Raw genomic sequence first — 14,119 nt, forward strand, 5'->3', positions numbered from 1 at the left:
TTAAAAGAGGGGATTTAATCAAAGTGATTGGGCATACAGGCAATGGAAGAACTAAAAGTCAACCAGGAGATAGTAAAGCAACCCAGAGATTAGCTGGAAGAGGAAGCCATTAGCACCTTTGAATGGATGAGTCAGTGGAGCTCAGTGGAAGCTGAAACTCTGATGGACTTATCCAATGGGATCTGGAACCAGAGAAGAAACTCAGTGACTGCAGACACCTCCTGAGGCTGCCAGGTAGGGGAAAATATCCTGATTTCTCTGCCTCCCACAATCCTGTTTCTTCTGGTGCCTTGTACTAAATGAAACAGAAGATAGTAGGCATGGGGACTTGGGACACTCTCCTCAGGGAGTAGACCCCTTGAAATATAGAACTGAACAAAAGAGAGCTAGGGTGGATCTGAGAGCAAATAGACCAGGACTGACTTGCATGGGGTAGGAAATGTTAATAGCTAGAATGGAATAAGCCATCCAACCCCACAGGTACACTCAAATCCCCACCAATTTTTCTTGGGTCAACTCAGGACTCAGGATGTCACAAAAGAGAAATAACAATCACATCATCATCATCATCTGATGTTTACACTAGTTATTTGATGCAACCCTTCTCTGTTCTGATACACTATTATTTCTCCAATGAGTACACAAGAAACTCAGGCAGAGAGAAGTCATAGATTTGTCCTAGGAAGCAATGGAACCAGTGTTATGACAGAGACTGTCCAGTTGCAGAGCCCATTCTCCATCTGCTCCCTCACCTCCCCCATGCTTCCTCAACTTGTCTGCCTCCAGTCAATAGAGATCTGCACCTCCTCACATGCTATTCTCAGAAGGACCTAAGGGGCCATGACTCAGAAGTCTGTGAGCCCCTTCTGAGAATCCCCCATGAACAGCTATCTCAAAGTAACTTGTAGAAGTACCCGACGATAAAATGATGTTTCTTACCTTCTTTATTTCTCCATTGCTTAAAGGTTGCTCATTCATTCCTGGCCCCTGTCCTTTGGTGGCAAAGACAAATGATAGGTTTAGTTTTTCCACTTGCTAATTATAAATCCACCTTCTCCTGCTGCTGTTGCTAGGTCACCTCAGTCGTGTCCAACTCTGTGTGACCCCATAGACAGCAGCCCACCAGGCTCTGATGTCCCTGGGATTCTCCAGGCAAGAACACTGGAGTGGGTTGCCATTTCCTTCTCCAATGGCTGAAAGTGAAAAGTCAAAGTGAAGTTGCTCAGTCGTGTCCGACTCTTCACAACCTCATGGACTGCAGCCCACCAGACTTCTCCGTCCATGGGATTTTCCAGGCAAGAGCACTGGAGTGGGTTGCCGTTGCCCTCTCATAAATCCACCTTATTTTCCCTTAAAATCTATGCCAACAATTTCTATGAGATATGTACCAGCTATCCTAAACCCCCTTTATCATGATCAAGATGTTATTTTATTTCTAAGCAGCTGGGGACCCTAAATATTAATTGCCATTAAGGTAGCAATGGCAAGCTAGTAGGTGACAGAAGACACCTCTTTGAGCAGAAGTTAACTCTTGCAACTTGTAGCTAAGGGATCTCCAAGCTGAAATAAAGCAAATCTTGAGTCTGGAGATTATAGGGGTTGGAGTATGGGCTACAAAGAGGCCCAATCTACCCTCCAAGGCTAGTTCTTCAAAAGATAGAAGGTCTATGTCAATAGGTGATAGAAAGTCATGTAGGGAGCATAGCAAGACCATTTATATGATTAAACCAGGCCACAGAGGACTAGAGAGACACTGGAGCACCATATTGAGGCTTAAAAATCCCCAAACAAAAACCAGAGTAGGCAGTCACAGTTATCAGAGTACAGAGCTCAGCTGTGGAGAATGCACTTCCTTCACCTATTTGTAACCAAATTTTCTGAGGCTGGAGATGCTAAAGCCAAACTGTGCTTGCCTCTGAGGTATCTACGGTGTAACAGGGAAGGCCTGAAGTAAACATATAATAAAAAAACTACAATAAGTAACATAATAACAAAAGGTGATGAGGACATAAAAGGAGAAGCATCCTAATTCCCAGGAAGAAGCAATAATATGCTAGAAATCTCTTAGATAAGAGAGAACATGGCTTGCTTAGGAAAATGCAAATGGTAGTCATGAGAAGTGCTATTAGAGAGATGAATTGGGGGCTATTGAAAAGCAGAGACATTACTTTGCCAACAAAGGTCCATCTAGTCAAGGCTATGGTTTTTCCAGTGGTCATGTATGGATGTGAGAGTTGGATGGTGAAGAAAGCTGAGCACCGAAGAATTGATGCTTTTGAACTGTGGTGTTGGAGAAGACTTTTGAGAGCCCCTTGGACTGCAAGGAGATCCAACCAGTCCATTCTGAAGGAGATCAGCGCTGGGATTTCTTTGGAAGGAATGATGCTAAAGCTGAAACTCCAGTACTTTGGCCACCTCATGCGAAGAGGAGTTGAGTCATTGGAAAAGACTCTGATGCTGGGAGGGGTTGGGGGCAGAAGGAGATGGGGACTACAGAGGATGAGATGGCTGGATGGCATCACAGACTCGATGGAAGTGAGTCTGAGTGAACTCCGGGAGTTGGTGATGAACAGGGAGGCCTGGCGTGCTACGATTCATGGGGTCGCAAAGAGTCGGACATAGACTGAGTGACTGAACTGAACTGAACTAACTGACTAGATTTAGAAGTCATATTAAAGGATGTGTTTTCCTTTTCCCAAAGTCAGTTGGAAAGGGTTTTAAAAGGGGAGGCATATAAAGAAATGTGGGTTTAGAAAGACCATACTGACACTATGACAGATGATGGATTGGACAGGAATCAGGCTAGAGGCAGGAGGGAGGTTAAGGGATTGTTGCAGTAACAGGGAAGAAATGGAAACGTTCTGGAATAAGATATTAACAGTGAGAACATATAGAAAGGGTGGATATAAGAGATTACTTAAGAATATGTTGGCTTAAAGCTCAACATTCAGAAAACGAAGATCATGGCATCTGGTCCCATCACTTCATGGGAAATAGATGGGGAAACAGTGGAAACAGTGTCAGACATTATTTTGGGGGCTCCAAAATCACTGCAGATGGTGATTGCAGCCATGAAATAAAAAGGCACTTATTCCTTGGAAGGAAAGTTATGACCAACCTAGATAGCATATTCAAAAGCAGAGACATTACTTTGCCAATGAAGGTCCGTCTAGTCAAGGCTATGGTTTTTGCTGTGGTCGTGTATGGATGTGAGAGTTGGACTGTGAAAAAAGCTGAGCACTGAAGAACTGATGCTTTTGAACTGTGGTGTTAGAGAAGACTCTTGAGAGTCCCTTGGACTTCAAGGAGATCCAACCAGTCCATTCTGAAGGAGATCAGCACTGGGATTTCTTTGGAAGTAATGATGCTAAAGCTGACACTCCAGGACTTTGGCCACCTCATGCAAAGAGGAGTTGCCTCATTGGAAAAGACTTTGATGCTGGGAGGGATTGGGGGCAGGAGAAGAAGGGGACGACAGAGGATGAGATGGCTGAATGGCATCACTGACTCGAAGCACATGAGTTTGGGTGAACTCTGGGAGTTGGTGATGGACAGGGAGGCCTGGAGTGCTGCACTTCATGGGGTCGCAAAGAGTCGGACACAACTGAGTGACTGAACTGAACTGAACTGAAGAATATGTAAGTGATAATCATTAGTAACTGCTTAAATGCAGGGGTGGGAGAGAATTATGATTATGGCCAACTTTCAGGCTTGAAAACTTTCTAATACTTCCATTCTCTAAACCAGACAGCATAGAAGTTGAGGTCAGTTTTGGACAGGTTGGGTTTGGGCTTCTGTGAGATAATTCAAGTAGAGATCCTGCCATAAATTTAGCAGAAATATCTGAACTAGTAGTAAATATTTGGGGGAATCATTAGCTGGCAACCCACTCCAGTATTCTTGCCTGGAGAATCCCATGGACAGAGAAGCCTGGTGGGCTACAGTCCACAGCGTCGCAAAGAGTCAGACATGACTGAGCGACTTAACTAACTAACCTAACTTTAGCATTGGTTTGGACCACCGCTATAGAGAAACATCATCACTTAGGAAAGACATTGGCGAGAAGAACATTGTAGTTGGCTCTTTGGGGAATACCCACACCTAAGGAGACGGGAAAAGAAAACTGAAAAGGAAGGGCCAGAATAAAAGAAGGAAGAGTTCAGTGTCACAAGAATCAAAGGGGAGAATTCTCAAAAAAGATTTAACATGGCCAAAATACTACCAACAAGATGCCGGCTAAAGTGTTTCTGTTGGTTTTGACAAGCAGATCACTGACACTTTTACATTTCCTCTGGACATTTCCTCATTGCCTTTGAGCTGTGTGACTTTAAGAAACTAGTTTAATATTAATCCTACTTCACAGAGTTTTTGTGAAAATTAAATGAAATCTGTGCCCAGCTAGGACAGGCTTGTCTCTTTCTAGAATTTACTTCCTTTAGGCATATCTGCATCCACAGTGTTCCAATATGTTTTTAAAAATACACGACCTTGCAGAAAAGATAATCTTTTCAATAAATGATGCTAGAGCAACTGGACATCCACATGTAAAATTTAAATTAAAAAAAAAAAGAATTTAGACACAAACCTTGAACCCGTCACAAAAATTAACTCAAAATGGATCAAGACATAAATGTAAAATGCAAAACTATAAAACTCCTAGAAGATAGTATAGGAAAAAATCTAGGCAACTTTGGCTATGTTGATGACTTTTTAGATAAAATACCCAGAAGGTACAACCCATGAAATAATTGATAAGCTGGACTTCATTAAAATTAGAAACATCTACTCTGAAAAAGATACTGTCAAGAGAGTGAGAAGAAAGCCACAGCCTGGGAGAAAGCATTTACAAAAGACATGTCTAATAAATAATATGTCTCTGCAGAAGACATATCTAATAAATTTCTTTGTATGTCCAAAATATACAAAGAACTCTTAACACTGAATAACCAGATTTTTTAAATGTGCAAAAGCTTGAATAGACACCTCACCAAAGAATATACACGTGGAAGATAAGCACAGAGAAAATTCTCAGCATCATTTGTCATAGGAAAATGCAAATTAAAACAACAGTGAGACACCACTACATACCTATTATAACAGCCAAAATCCAAAGCACCAATCACACCAAATGCTCATGAGGATTTGAAGCAACTGGAACTCTCATTAACTGCTGGTGGGAATTCAAAATGGTATGGCCACTTTGGAAGACAGTATGGTTTCTTACTAAACTCACTTCAAAATTGATGCTTTGAACTGTGGTGTTGGAGAAGACTCTTGTGAGTCCCTTGGACTGCAAGGAGATCAAACCAGTCAATCCTAAAGGAAATCAGTCCTGAAAATTCATTGGAAGGACTGATGCTGAAGCTGAAGATCCAATACTTTGGCCACATGATGCAAAGATCTGACTCATTTGAAAATACCCTGATGCTGGGAAAGATTGAGGGCAGGAGGAGAAGAGGATGATGGAGGATGAGATGGTAGGATGGCATATCAACTCAATGGACATGAGTTGGAACAAACTCCAGACTGGTGTGCTGCAGTCCATGGGGTCACAAAGAGTCAGTTGCAACTGAGTGACTGAACAATAATAACATGGAGTCAATAAAAAGATTAGCAGTTGCCAGGAGGTGGGAGTGTGGGGATGAGGATGAATAGGCAGAGCACAGAGTAATTTTAGGGCAGTGAAATTGTTCCGTATGGTACTACAGTGGTGAATGTATGTCATTATATATTTGTTAAAATCCACAGAATATTCGCACCAAGAGTGAATGTAAATGACAGACTTTGGTTGATTATGATGTCTAGATGTAGTTAATCTGGTATAGCAAATGCACCACTGTAGTGTTAGATGTTGAAAATGGGGGAAAGTTTGACAGGGAAGAGGACCAGAGGATATATGGGAATTCTCTGTACTTGCTGCTCAATTTTTGTGTGAACTTAAAAATTCTCTTTTTAAATGATGATTTTTAAAAATCATCTATTAAATATATATATAATTTTAAATTTTCAATTATTTAATGTATTCTATATAAAATTTTTTAAATTTAATTTTTCATTTTCCCCCAAGAAATAATGATTTGCCAAAGTCTCCTATATCTCAACTGAAAGTAGAAACATAGACAGCATACATCACATTTGATAATATTGCTCAAGCTGATTTACTATATGATCCAGCACGTCTTTCCCTTAAATTTGGAAAAGTATTCAATATTTAACATGAAGTGTTATCTTGATAAATCTGATAAAATTGGAAACAAGTCAATGAATTTCACTCTCTTTATTTCCAGTTTATGCTGGACTTGAGGTCCTAGCCAGTATATATCTATATCTGTTGTATAAATCAAGAAAAATATGTAGAAGATATGAAACTATTTTTGTATATGATATGATTACATATTTAGAGAAGCAAAGGGAATCTACTTTCTAGTAAAAATGACCAAACTGATCTATAGACATCATATAATCCCAGTCAAAATCCCAGCAAACTGTACATATACACATTGAGAAGATGATTTTAAAATTTAAATGAAAATTCAAAGGACTTAGAATGGCTAAGATAATCCTGAAGATGAAGAAATTTGGAGTATTTACACTGTCAGGTTTTAAGACTTCTTCTAAACCTATGCAATTAAACAGTGTGGTGTTTGAATACAGATAAATCTATGTAACAGAATACAAAGTCCAAAAACACACCAGCATGTATTTAATTTTCTTATTTTCAACAAAGGCCTCAGTGCAGTTCAAAGATGAAAGAAATTCTTTTCAATAAATGATACTGAAGTGAGTGCCTATCTCTATGCGGAAAAAATGAACTTTGACCACTAACTGACACTATACATATAAAGTAACTTGGGATGGGTCACAGACATAAATGGGAAAGTATAAACTATAAAGTTATAGGAAAATATCATTATAACTTTACAGTAAAGGAAGATTTCTTGGACAGAATGTAAAAAACACAAACCACAATAGAAAAAAATTAGTTGGACTTTGTCCAAATGGTCCACTTCTAATCAAGAGAAATGTTTAAGAAAGTAAAAACTGGAAGCCCAAGGCTTTGGAGGAAATATTTGCAATATGTTTGTCTAACAAATATTTGCAATATGTATGTATCGAGACTATGCAAAAAGACAAATTCCAATAGAGCAATCAGTAAAACACCAAGCACTTTACCAAAGAAGATATTCAGGTGGCCAATAAGCACATGCAAAGATACTCAACATCATCGATCAATAGAGAACTGAAAATTAAAACACGATGGGAAATTAAAAACACACACACAAGAATGGCTAAACTTGTTTAAAGATGGACAAAACCAAGTTGACAAGGGTAGAGAATAATTCAAACGCTCATGTGTAACTAGCGGAGATAAGAAATGGTCCACCACTTTGGAAAATTGTTTATGACAATTTCTAAAGAGGTTGATGTACACTCACTTGTGACCAGCAATTTCATTCTCATCTGTATACCCAAAATGAATGAGTGCACGTGTCCCAAAGGTGGCTTTAAAAATAGTCATGGAAGTTTATTCATAATATATCCGAATGGGAAACAGCCTAAACATCCTTTAGCAGAAGAATAGGTAACCTTATTTTGATATATCCATTCTCTGTGTATCCACAGTGAAATACTATGCCATAAGAAAAAAGAAGCAATTACGAAACATGAAACAACATACACATACTTCAAAAAATAACATGTTGAGTCAAGTAAGCCAACATAAAAGTACATGTACTATGATTTCATTTAGATGAAGTGAAAAACAAGTTGAATTAATCTATGAAGATAGAAATCAAATAATTGCTACATTTGGGGGGATGGGATACTGACTGGAAAGGTCATGAACAAATTTCTGGGAATGTCCTTGATATGAGCTAATCAGAGTCATGATTACTTTGTCTATCTCTCTGTCTCTCATACATATATACAGGCTTCCCTCATAGCTCAGTTGGTAAAGAATCTACTTGCAATGCAGAAGATCCCAGTTCAATTCCTGGGTTAGGAAGACCCTCTGGAGAAGGGATAGGCTACCCACTCCAGTATTCTTGGGCTTCCCTTGTGGCTCAGCTGGTAAAGAATCCACCTGCAATGTGGGATACCTGGGTTCTATCCCTGGATTGGGAAGATTGCCTGGAGAAGGAAAGGCTACCCAATCCAGTATTCTGGCCTGGAGAATTCCATGGACTGTATAGTCCATGGGGTCACAAATAGTTGGACATGACTGAGTGAGCTTCACTTTCACTTTTTAATATATATATGCACACACATATATATACATAATAATACACTTAAGATTTATACTTTTACTATATGAAAAAAATTAAAATGAAGAAATAGCGCTAAAATGCATATCTCTTTTCTTCATGGTAGGAGGTTCAAGATGCAGTAATTTGTCTTATATATTGGAGGGAGTGTCCTGGCACAGTAAGACAATTAGACCCCTAAAAATATCACCAATGTGTGAGGTTCCTAGATCTTCATAAGATTTCTCTCTCGCTGTGTTGTGTACACTTGTTTCAGGACATTCGAGTATATTTCCTGCTCAACAGTTCTGGCTAACATGATAACATTAGTATGCTGGGTCAACTTCCTATCTTTTGGAATGTCAAGACTATCAAAACTAGGAAAGTATCATAACCCTGGGGCATAATTATAAATGAACATGTACACTTCTCATTCCCAGGTGAATCTGAACTTCTTTTCATCCTCCTTCATGATGGGAATTGAGAAGAATGCATTCACCAGATCAATAGCTGTGTTCTAAGAGCTGGAGGCTATTTTGACCTTTTTTTAGTAAAGATACCACATTTGGCACAGTAGCTGCAGCTAGGGCTCCCACTTGTTTAAGTTTGTGATAGTTCACCATTCTCTGCCATGATCCGATTTTTCAGGGACCATTCAGTTCAGTCGCTCAGTCGTGTCCGACTCTTTGCGACCCCATGAATCGCAGCACGCCAGGCCTCCCTGTCCATCACCAACTCCCGGAGTTCACTCAGACTCAAGTCCATCGAGTCAGTGATGCCATCCAGCCATCTCATCCTCTGTCGCCCCCTTCTCCTCCTGCCCCCAATCCCTCCCAGCATCAAAGTCTTTTCCAATGAGTCAACACTTCGCATGAAGTGGCCAAAGTACTGGAGTTTCAGCTTTAGCATCATTCCTTCCAAAGAAATCCCAGTGCTGATCTCCTTCAGAATGGACTGGTTGGACCTCCTTGCAGTCCAAGGGACTCTCAAGAGTCTTCTCCAACACCACAGTTCAAAAGCATCAATTCTTCGGTGCTCAGCCTTCTTCACAGTCCAACTCTCACATCCATACATGACCACAGGAAAAACCATAGCCTTGACTAGACGGACCTTAGTCGGCAAAGTAATGTCTCTGCTTTTGAATACACTATCTAGGTTGGTCATAACTTTCCTTCCAAGGAATAAGCGTCTTTTAATTTCATGGCTGCAATCACTATCTGCAGTGATTTTGGAGCCCCCAAAAATAAAGTCTGACACTGTTTCCACTGTTTCCCCATCTATTTCCTATGAAGTGATGGGACTGGATGCCATGATCTTCATTTTCTGAATGTTGAGCTTTAAGCCAACTTTTTCACTCTCCACTTCCACTTTCAGAAAGAGGCTTTTTAGTTCCTCTTCACTTTCTGCCATAAGGGTGATGTCATCTGCATATCTGAGGTTATTGATTTTTCTCCTGGCAATCTTGATTCCAGCTTGTGTTTCTTCCATTCCAGCGTTTCTCATGATGTACTCTGCATAGAAGTTAAATAAGCAGGGTGACAATATACAACCTTGACATATTCCTTTTCCTATTTGAAACCAGTCTGTTGTTCCATGTCCAGTTTTAACTGTTGCTTCTTGACCTGCATACAGATTTCTCAAGAGGCAGGTCAGGTGGTCTGGTATTCCCATCTCTTTCAGAATTTTCCAGAGTTTATTGTGATCCACACAGTCAAAGGCTTTGGCATAGTCAATAAAGCAGAAATAGATGTTTTTCTGGAACTCTCTTACTTTTTCGATAATCCAGCAGATGTTGGCAGTTTGATCCCTGGTTCCTCTGCCTTTTCGAAAACCAGCTTGAACATCAGAAAGTTCACAGTTCATGTACTTTTGAAGCCTAGCTTGGAGAATTTTGAGCATTACTTTCCTAGCATGTGAGATGAGTGCAATTGTGCAGTAGTTTGAGCATTCTTTTGCATTTCCTTTCTTTAGGATTGGAATGAAAACTGACCTTTTCCAGTCCTGTGGCCACTGCTGAGTTTTCCCAATTTGCTGGCATATTGAGTGCAGCACTTTCACAGCATCACCTTTCAGGATTTGAAATAGCTCAACTGGAATGCCATCACCTCCACTAGCTTTGTTCGTAGTGATGCTTTCTAAGGCCCACTTGACTTCACATTCCAGGATGTCTGGCTCTAGATGAGTGACCATACAGTGAATCAAAAAAGAATAGTATCCGCTATCTCAGCAACCTGTAAGTCTGGAGAGTAGTACTCAGCTCTGTATTCATCCAGGATGCAATATTGCTTTAATTTTAATTCCTTGCTGGGTGGAGAGTAGTGGTACAAATTTAAGAGCTTCTTCTATTAGTTTTCTATTGTTGCTATAACAAAGTACTACAAATTTAGTGTTTAAAACAACAGAAATTTATTATTTTGCAGTTTTGAAGGTCTCACTGTGATAAAATCAAGGAATTGGGAGAACTATATTCAGTCTGGAGGACCTGGGGAGAGTCTCTTCCCTTGACTTTTCCAGTTTCTAGAGTCTTCTACATCCCTTGGTTTGTGACCTCTTCCTCTGCCTTCAAAGCCAGCATCACATCATCTTCAGATCTCTCTTTAAATCAGACTTTCTCTTCTGCCTCCTTTTTCCATTTATAGACCCATGATTACATTGGGCCTCCCAGATAATCTCAAATAATCTCTTTGGCCAAAGTTCAGCTGGTTAGCAACCTTAACCCTTTGCTATGTAACTTAACTTATTTGCAGGTTCCAGGGAGTAGGACATGGACATCTTTGCAAAGCCATTATCCTGCTGCCATGCTTCCACTAACATCCTCTAACATAACACTCCTCAGTCAAGTAATGAATGTGAGGGCTCTGTCAACCTCTAGGTAAATTCAGCCTAATGATGCATTTAGGGCTTGAAAAATCATCACTGCATGGCCCACAGATCCACTGTATTCACTGCAAGATGGACTTGGGACTGCACTCTATCGTACGCCTTCCATAGCCCTGATAGATGATACTCTATCACTATCATCTATAATCCAGTACCCAATCGCCCTTGGAAAATCTGCGTTTCCTGAGTGTGCCATTATCGGGTAAATAACCATAAGTCCTGTGGGGGTAGATTGGGGAAGTAGCTACTGCTATGACATCACATGCTGCTATCTGATGTCATACTTCTGTGACATCACAGCTCCCATCCTCCAAAGGAAATAACCTTCCCTTTAACTAGTGGATTCTGGGCCTGAGAATAGTGTGAGGGACTGTGATTTTCCAAAATACAGCATCTGACATCAGTTTTCTGTTGGCCCCCTACTGATTTTTTGTGATATAAGTCAAGAAACACCATCATCAGAGGCTCAATTGTCTTGCCTCTAGGAATACCTTGATCTGTTAGATATCTTCACAGATTCCTGTGGGGCATGGGCTCCTCATTGTCATTCTAGCTGTACACCTATTATGGAAATTATATTCACCTTGCTTCTGATGGTTAAATGCTGCCACCTGGCCTCTAGTGGGCTGGAGGCTTATCATCCCCAATGATGCTAAGTAGCCCAGGTCTGTAATAACCTTCATTTTACCCTGCCTGGCTCACAAATGATAACCACCATTAACTTCTCTCCTCCCCTATTGCAATAGTGAAGGGATATCTTCTGGACCCTCTGGGGAACATAGAGAGCTGGGTTTTCTTTTTACTTTTTTATTAAGTAATAAATCCATTCATAGATTTCCACATCTATGATCCTTTTGACCCTTTCCTTAATATGCTGCCAAGACAATTCTGGCATCTCCACTTTATTTACTCTAGGCCTCCAGAAAATGGGAGGCTTGTGAATTAAGTTGCCATTGCTGCAGTAGAGGAGGCTGCGCTCCAATAGCCCTTGCCAGGATGTAGATCCTGCCAGCACTCCCATCAATACACTTTTCCTTACCAAACCTTATATTCCTCTCTGAACAGCCTCAAGTTGCATTCCCAAGCATGTTGCCTTGAAATTTGTTGGAATATATAAGCTCATGTGTGCATACACACGTGCTAAGTTGCTTCAGTCATGTCCAACTCTAGGTGATCCCACAGACTGTAGTCTGCCAGACTCCTCTGTCCATGGGATTCTCCAGGCAAAAAACTGGAGTGGGCTGCCATGCCCTCCCCCAGAGGATCTTCCCAACCCAGAGATCAACCCGGGTGATTGCAGGCAGAGTCTTTACCATCTGAGCCACCAGGGAAGCCCCCATATGTAAGCCCTTTGGTGAATAATTCCCCTTTTCCCATAGTATTGGACATTGTGAGAAATTATAATTTTCCAAGGTGGTACTTGACATCAGTTTTCTACTCTCCCACTATTGATGTTCCGATCATATAAGTCAAGCAACAGAATCATCAGATGCCCCGCTTTCTTGCCCCTAGGAACAGCATAGTCTCTTAGATACCTTCCCAGACTCCTGTGGTTCATGGGTCCTCATTGTCAGTCCAGCTATTTTTCTTTTATGGAAATTACACTCATCTGATGCATGAACAGTGCTTCATGCTTGCACTATAATAAGACTTGACCCTACTGTTTGTTATAGACCAGAGGTGGGTCCATGAGGGCACATGAGCTGGACACTGAAAGTTGCTGTAAAATTAAAGAGCAGAGCCATGCCCATTTATGTATTATCTATGGCTATGTTCATGCTACAGAGGCACAGTTTAGTGGTAGAAACAAGGGCCACATGGCATGCAAACCCTAAAATATTGAATTTCCAACTCTTTTAAAAAGTTTGCCAACCCTAGTCTACATCAGTTATGCCTAATAGACCTTTCTGTGGTGATGAAACTGTCTAACTGCTTTGTCCAACATGGTAGCTCCTAGCCACAAGTGTTTACTGAGAACATGTAATAAGGCTAGTGACAGAGAAAAGATTCTTGATTTTATTTAATTTGCATTATTATTGTTTATAGTTACATGAGGCTACATGTAACATGAGATACATTATACTTACATTATAGTTACATGAGTTACATTTTATTTCATTTGCATTATTATTGTTTATAGTTACATGAGGCTTGTGGCTGTTAGATTGGACAACACAAATGTTAAAGCAGTGAAGAAGTCCAGAAAAAATAGAGATTTGAAGGAGGACAAACACACCTTGAAGTCATCGTTGCAGGAAAGGATCTTGCATAGTCTTCAGAAAACGCAAGGTTGCTTTCCAAAAAGCTCACCTTTATTGGTCCAGGGGTCAGAGAAATCTAGGAGTTGACAGAGCTCAAGCACCTCCACCCAGAAGTCCTCATTCTAGGTCTCAAGTTGTGGATGACTTCAAGAGGCTGACTTCATAGTTCCACCACTTACATCTAAATATTGGGTCTGATCATTAGCACAGCCTTCTGGATCTTTTTAAACAATACCACTGATGCATTTGGTTTTCAGACCACACCTTGAATCGATAGATTGTTGATCTGAGTCTTCTGTTTTCTTCCTTCATTTGTATGTTAACAACAGCAACTAATTTCCCAGTCCTCATATCTTTCAAGCTTTGGAGCTACCGCGTAAACCAGTACATCTCCTTCCACAGGATGCCCTTCTCAATCCAAAATAGGTGAAATCTAAGAAACCAGTGCTTTGCCACACCAGAGGTAATCATCACCCAGCTTAAGTGGGGCTAGCCCATCTTTCTCATTGGTACCTCATTCTGAGTGTCTGGTTCCTATAACAACTGTTGGTGTCAACTTCCTTAGGCTGGATTCTCCCAGAAGCAGCCTCTGAACAGGGATTTGAGTGTATGTGGTTCATGGGGGGCTGATTCTAGGAGAGAGGGGTCAGGGAATGAGACAGCAAGACAGGAAAGGGTAGGAAGCCAATATAAGGTATGTTAATAAGCAAGTCACTGTGGAGTGCAACTGGGGTT

Source organism: Capricornis sumatraensis, chromosome 3, assembly GCF_032405125.1.
Source record: "Capricornis sumatraensis isolate serow.1 chromosome 3, serow.2, whole genome shotgun sequence".
Classification (NCBI taxonomy): Eukaryota; Metazoa; Chordata; class Mammalia; order Artiodactyla; family Bovidae; genus Capricornis; species Capricornis sumatraensis.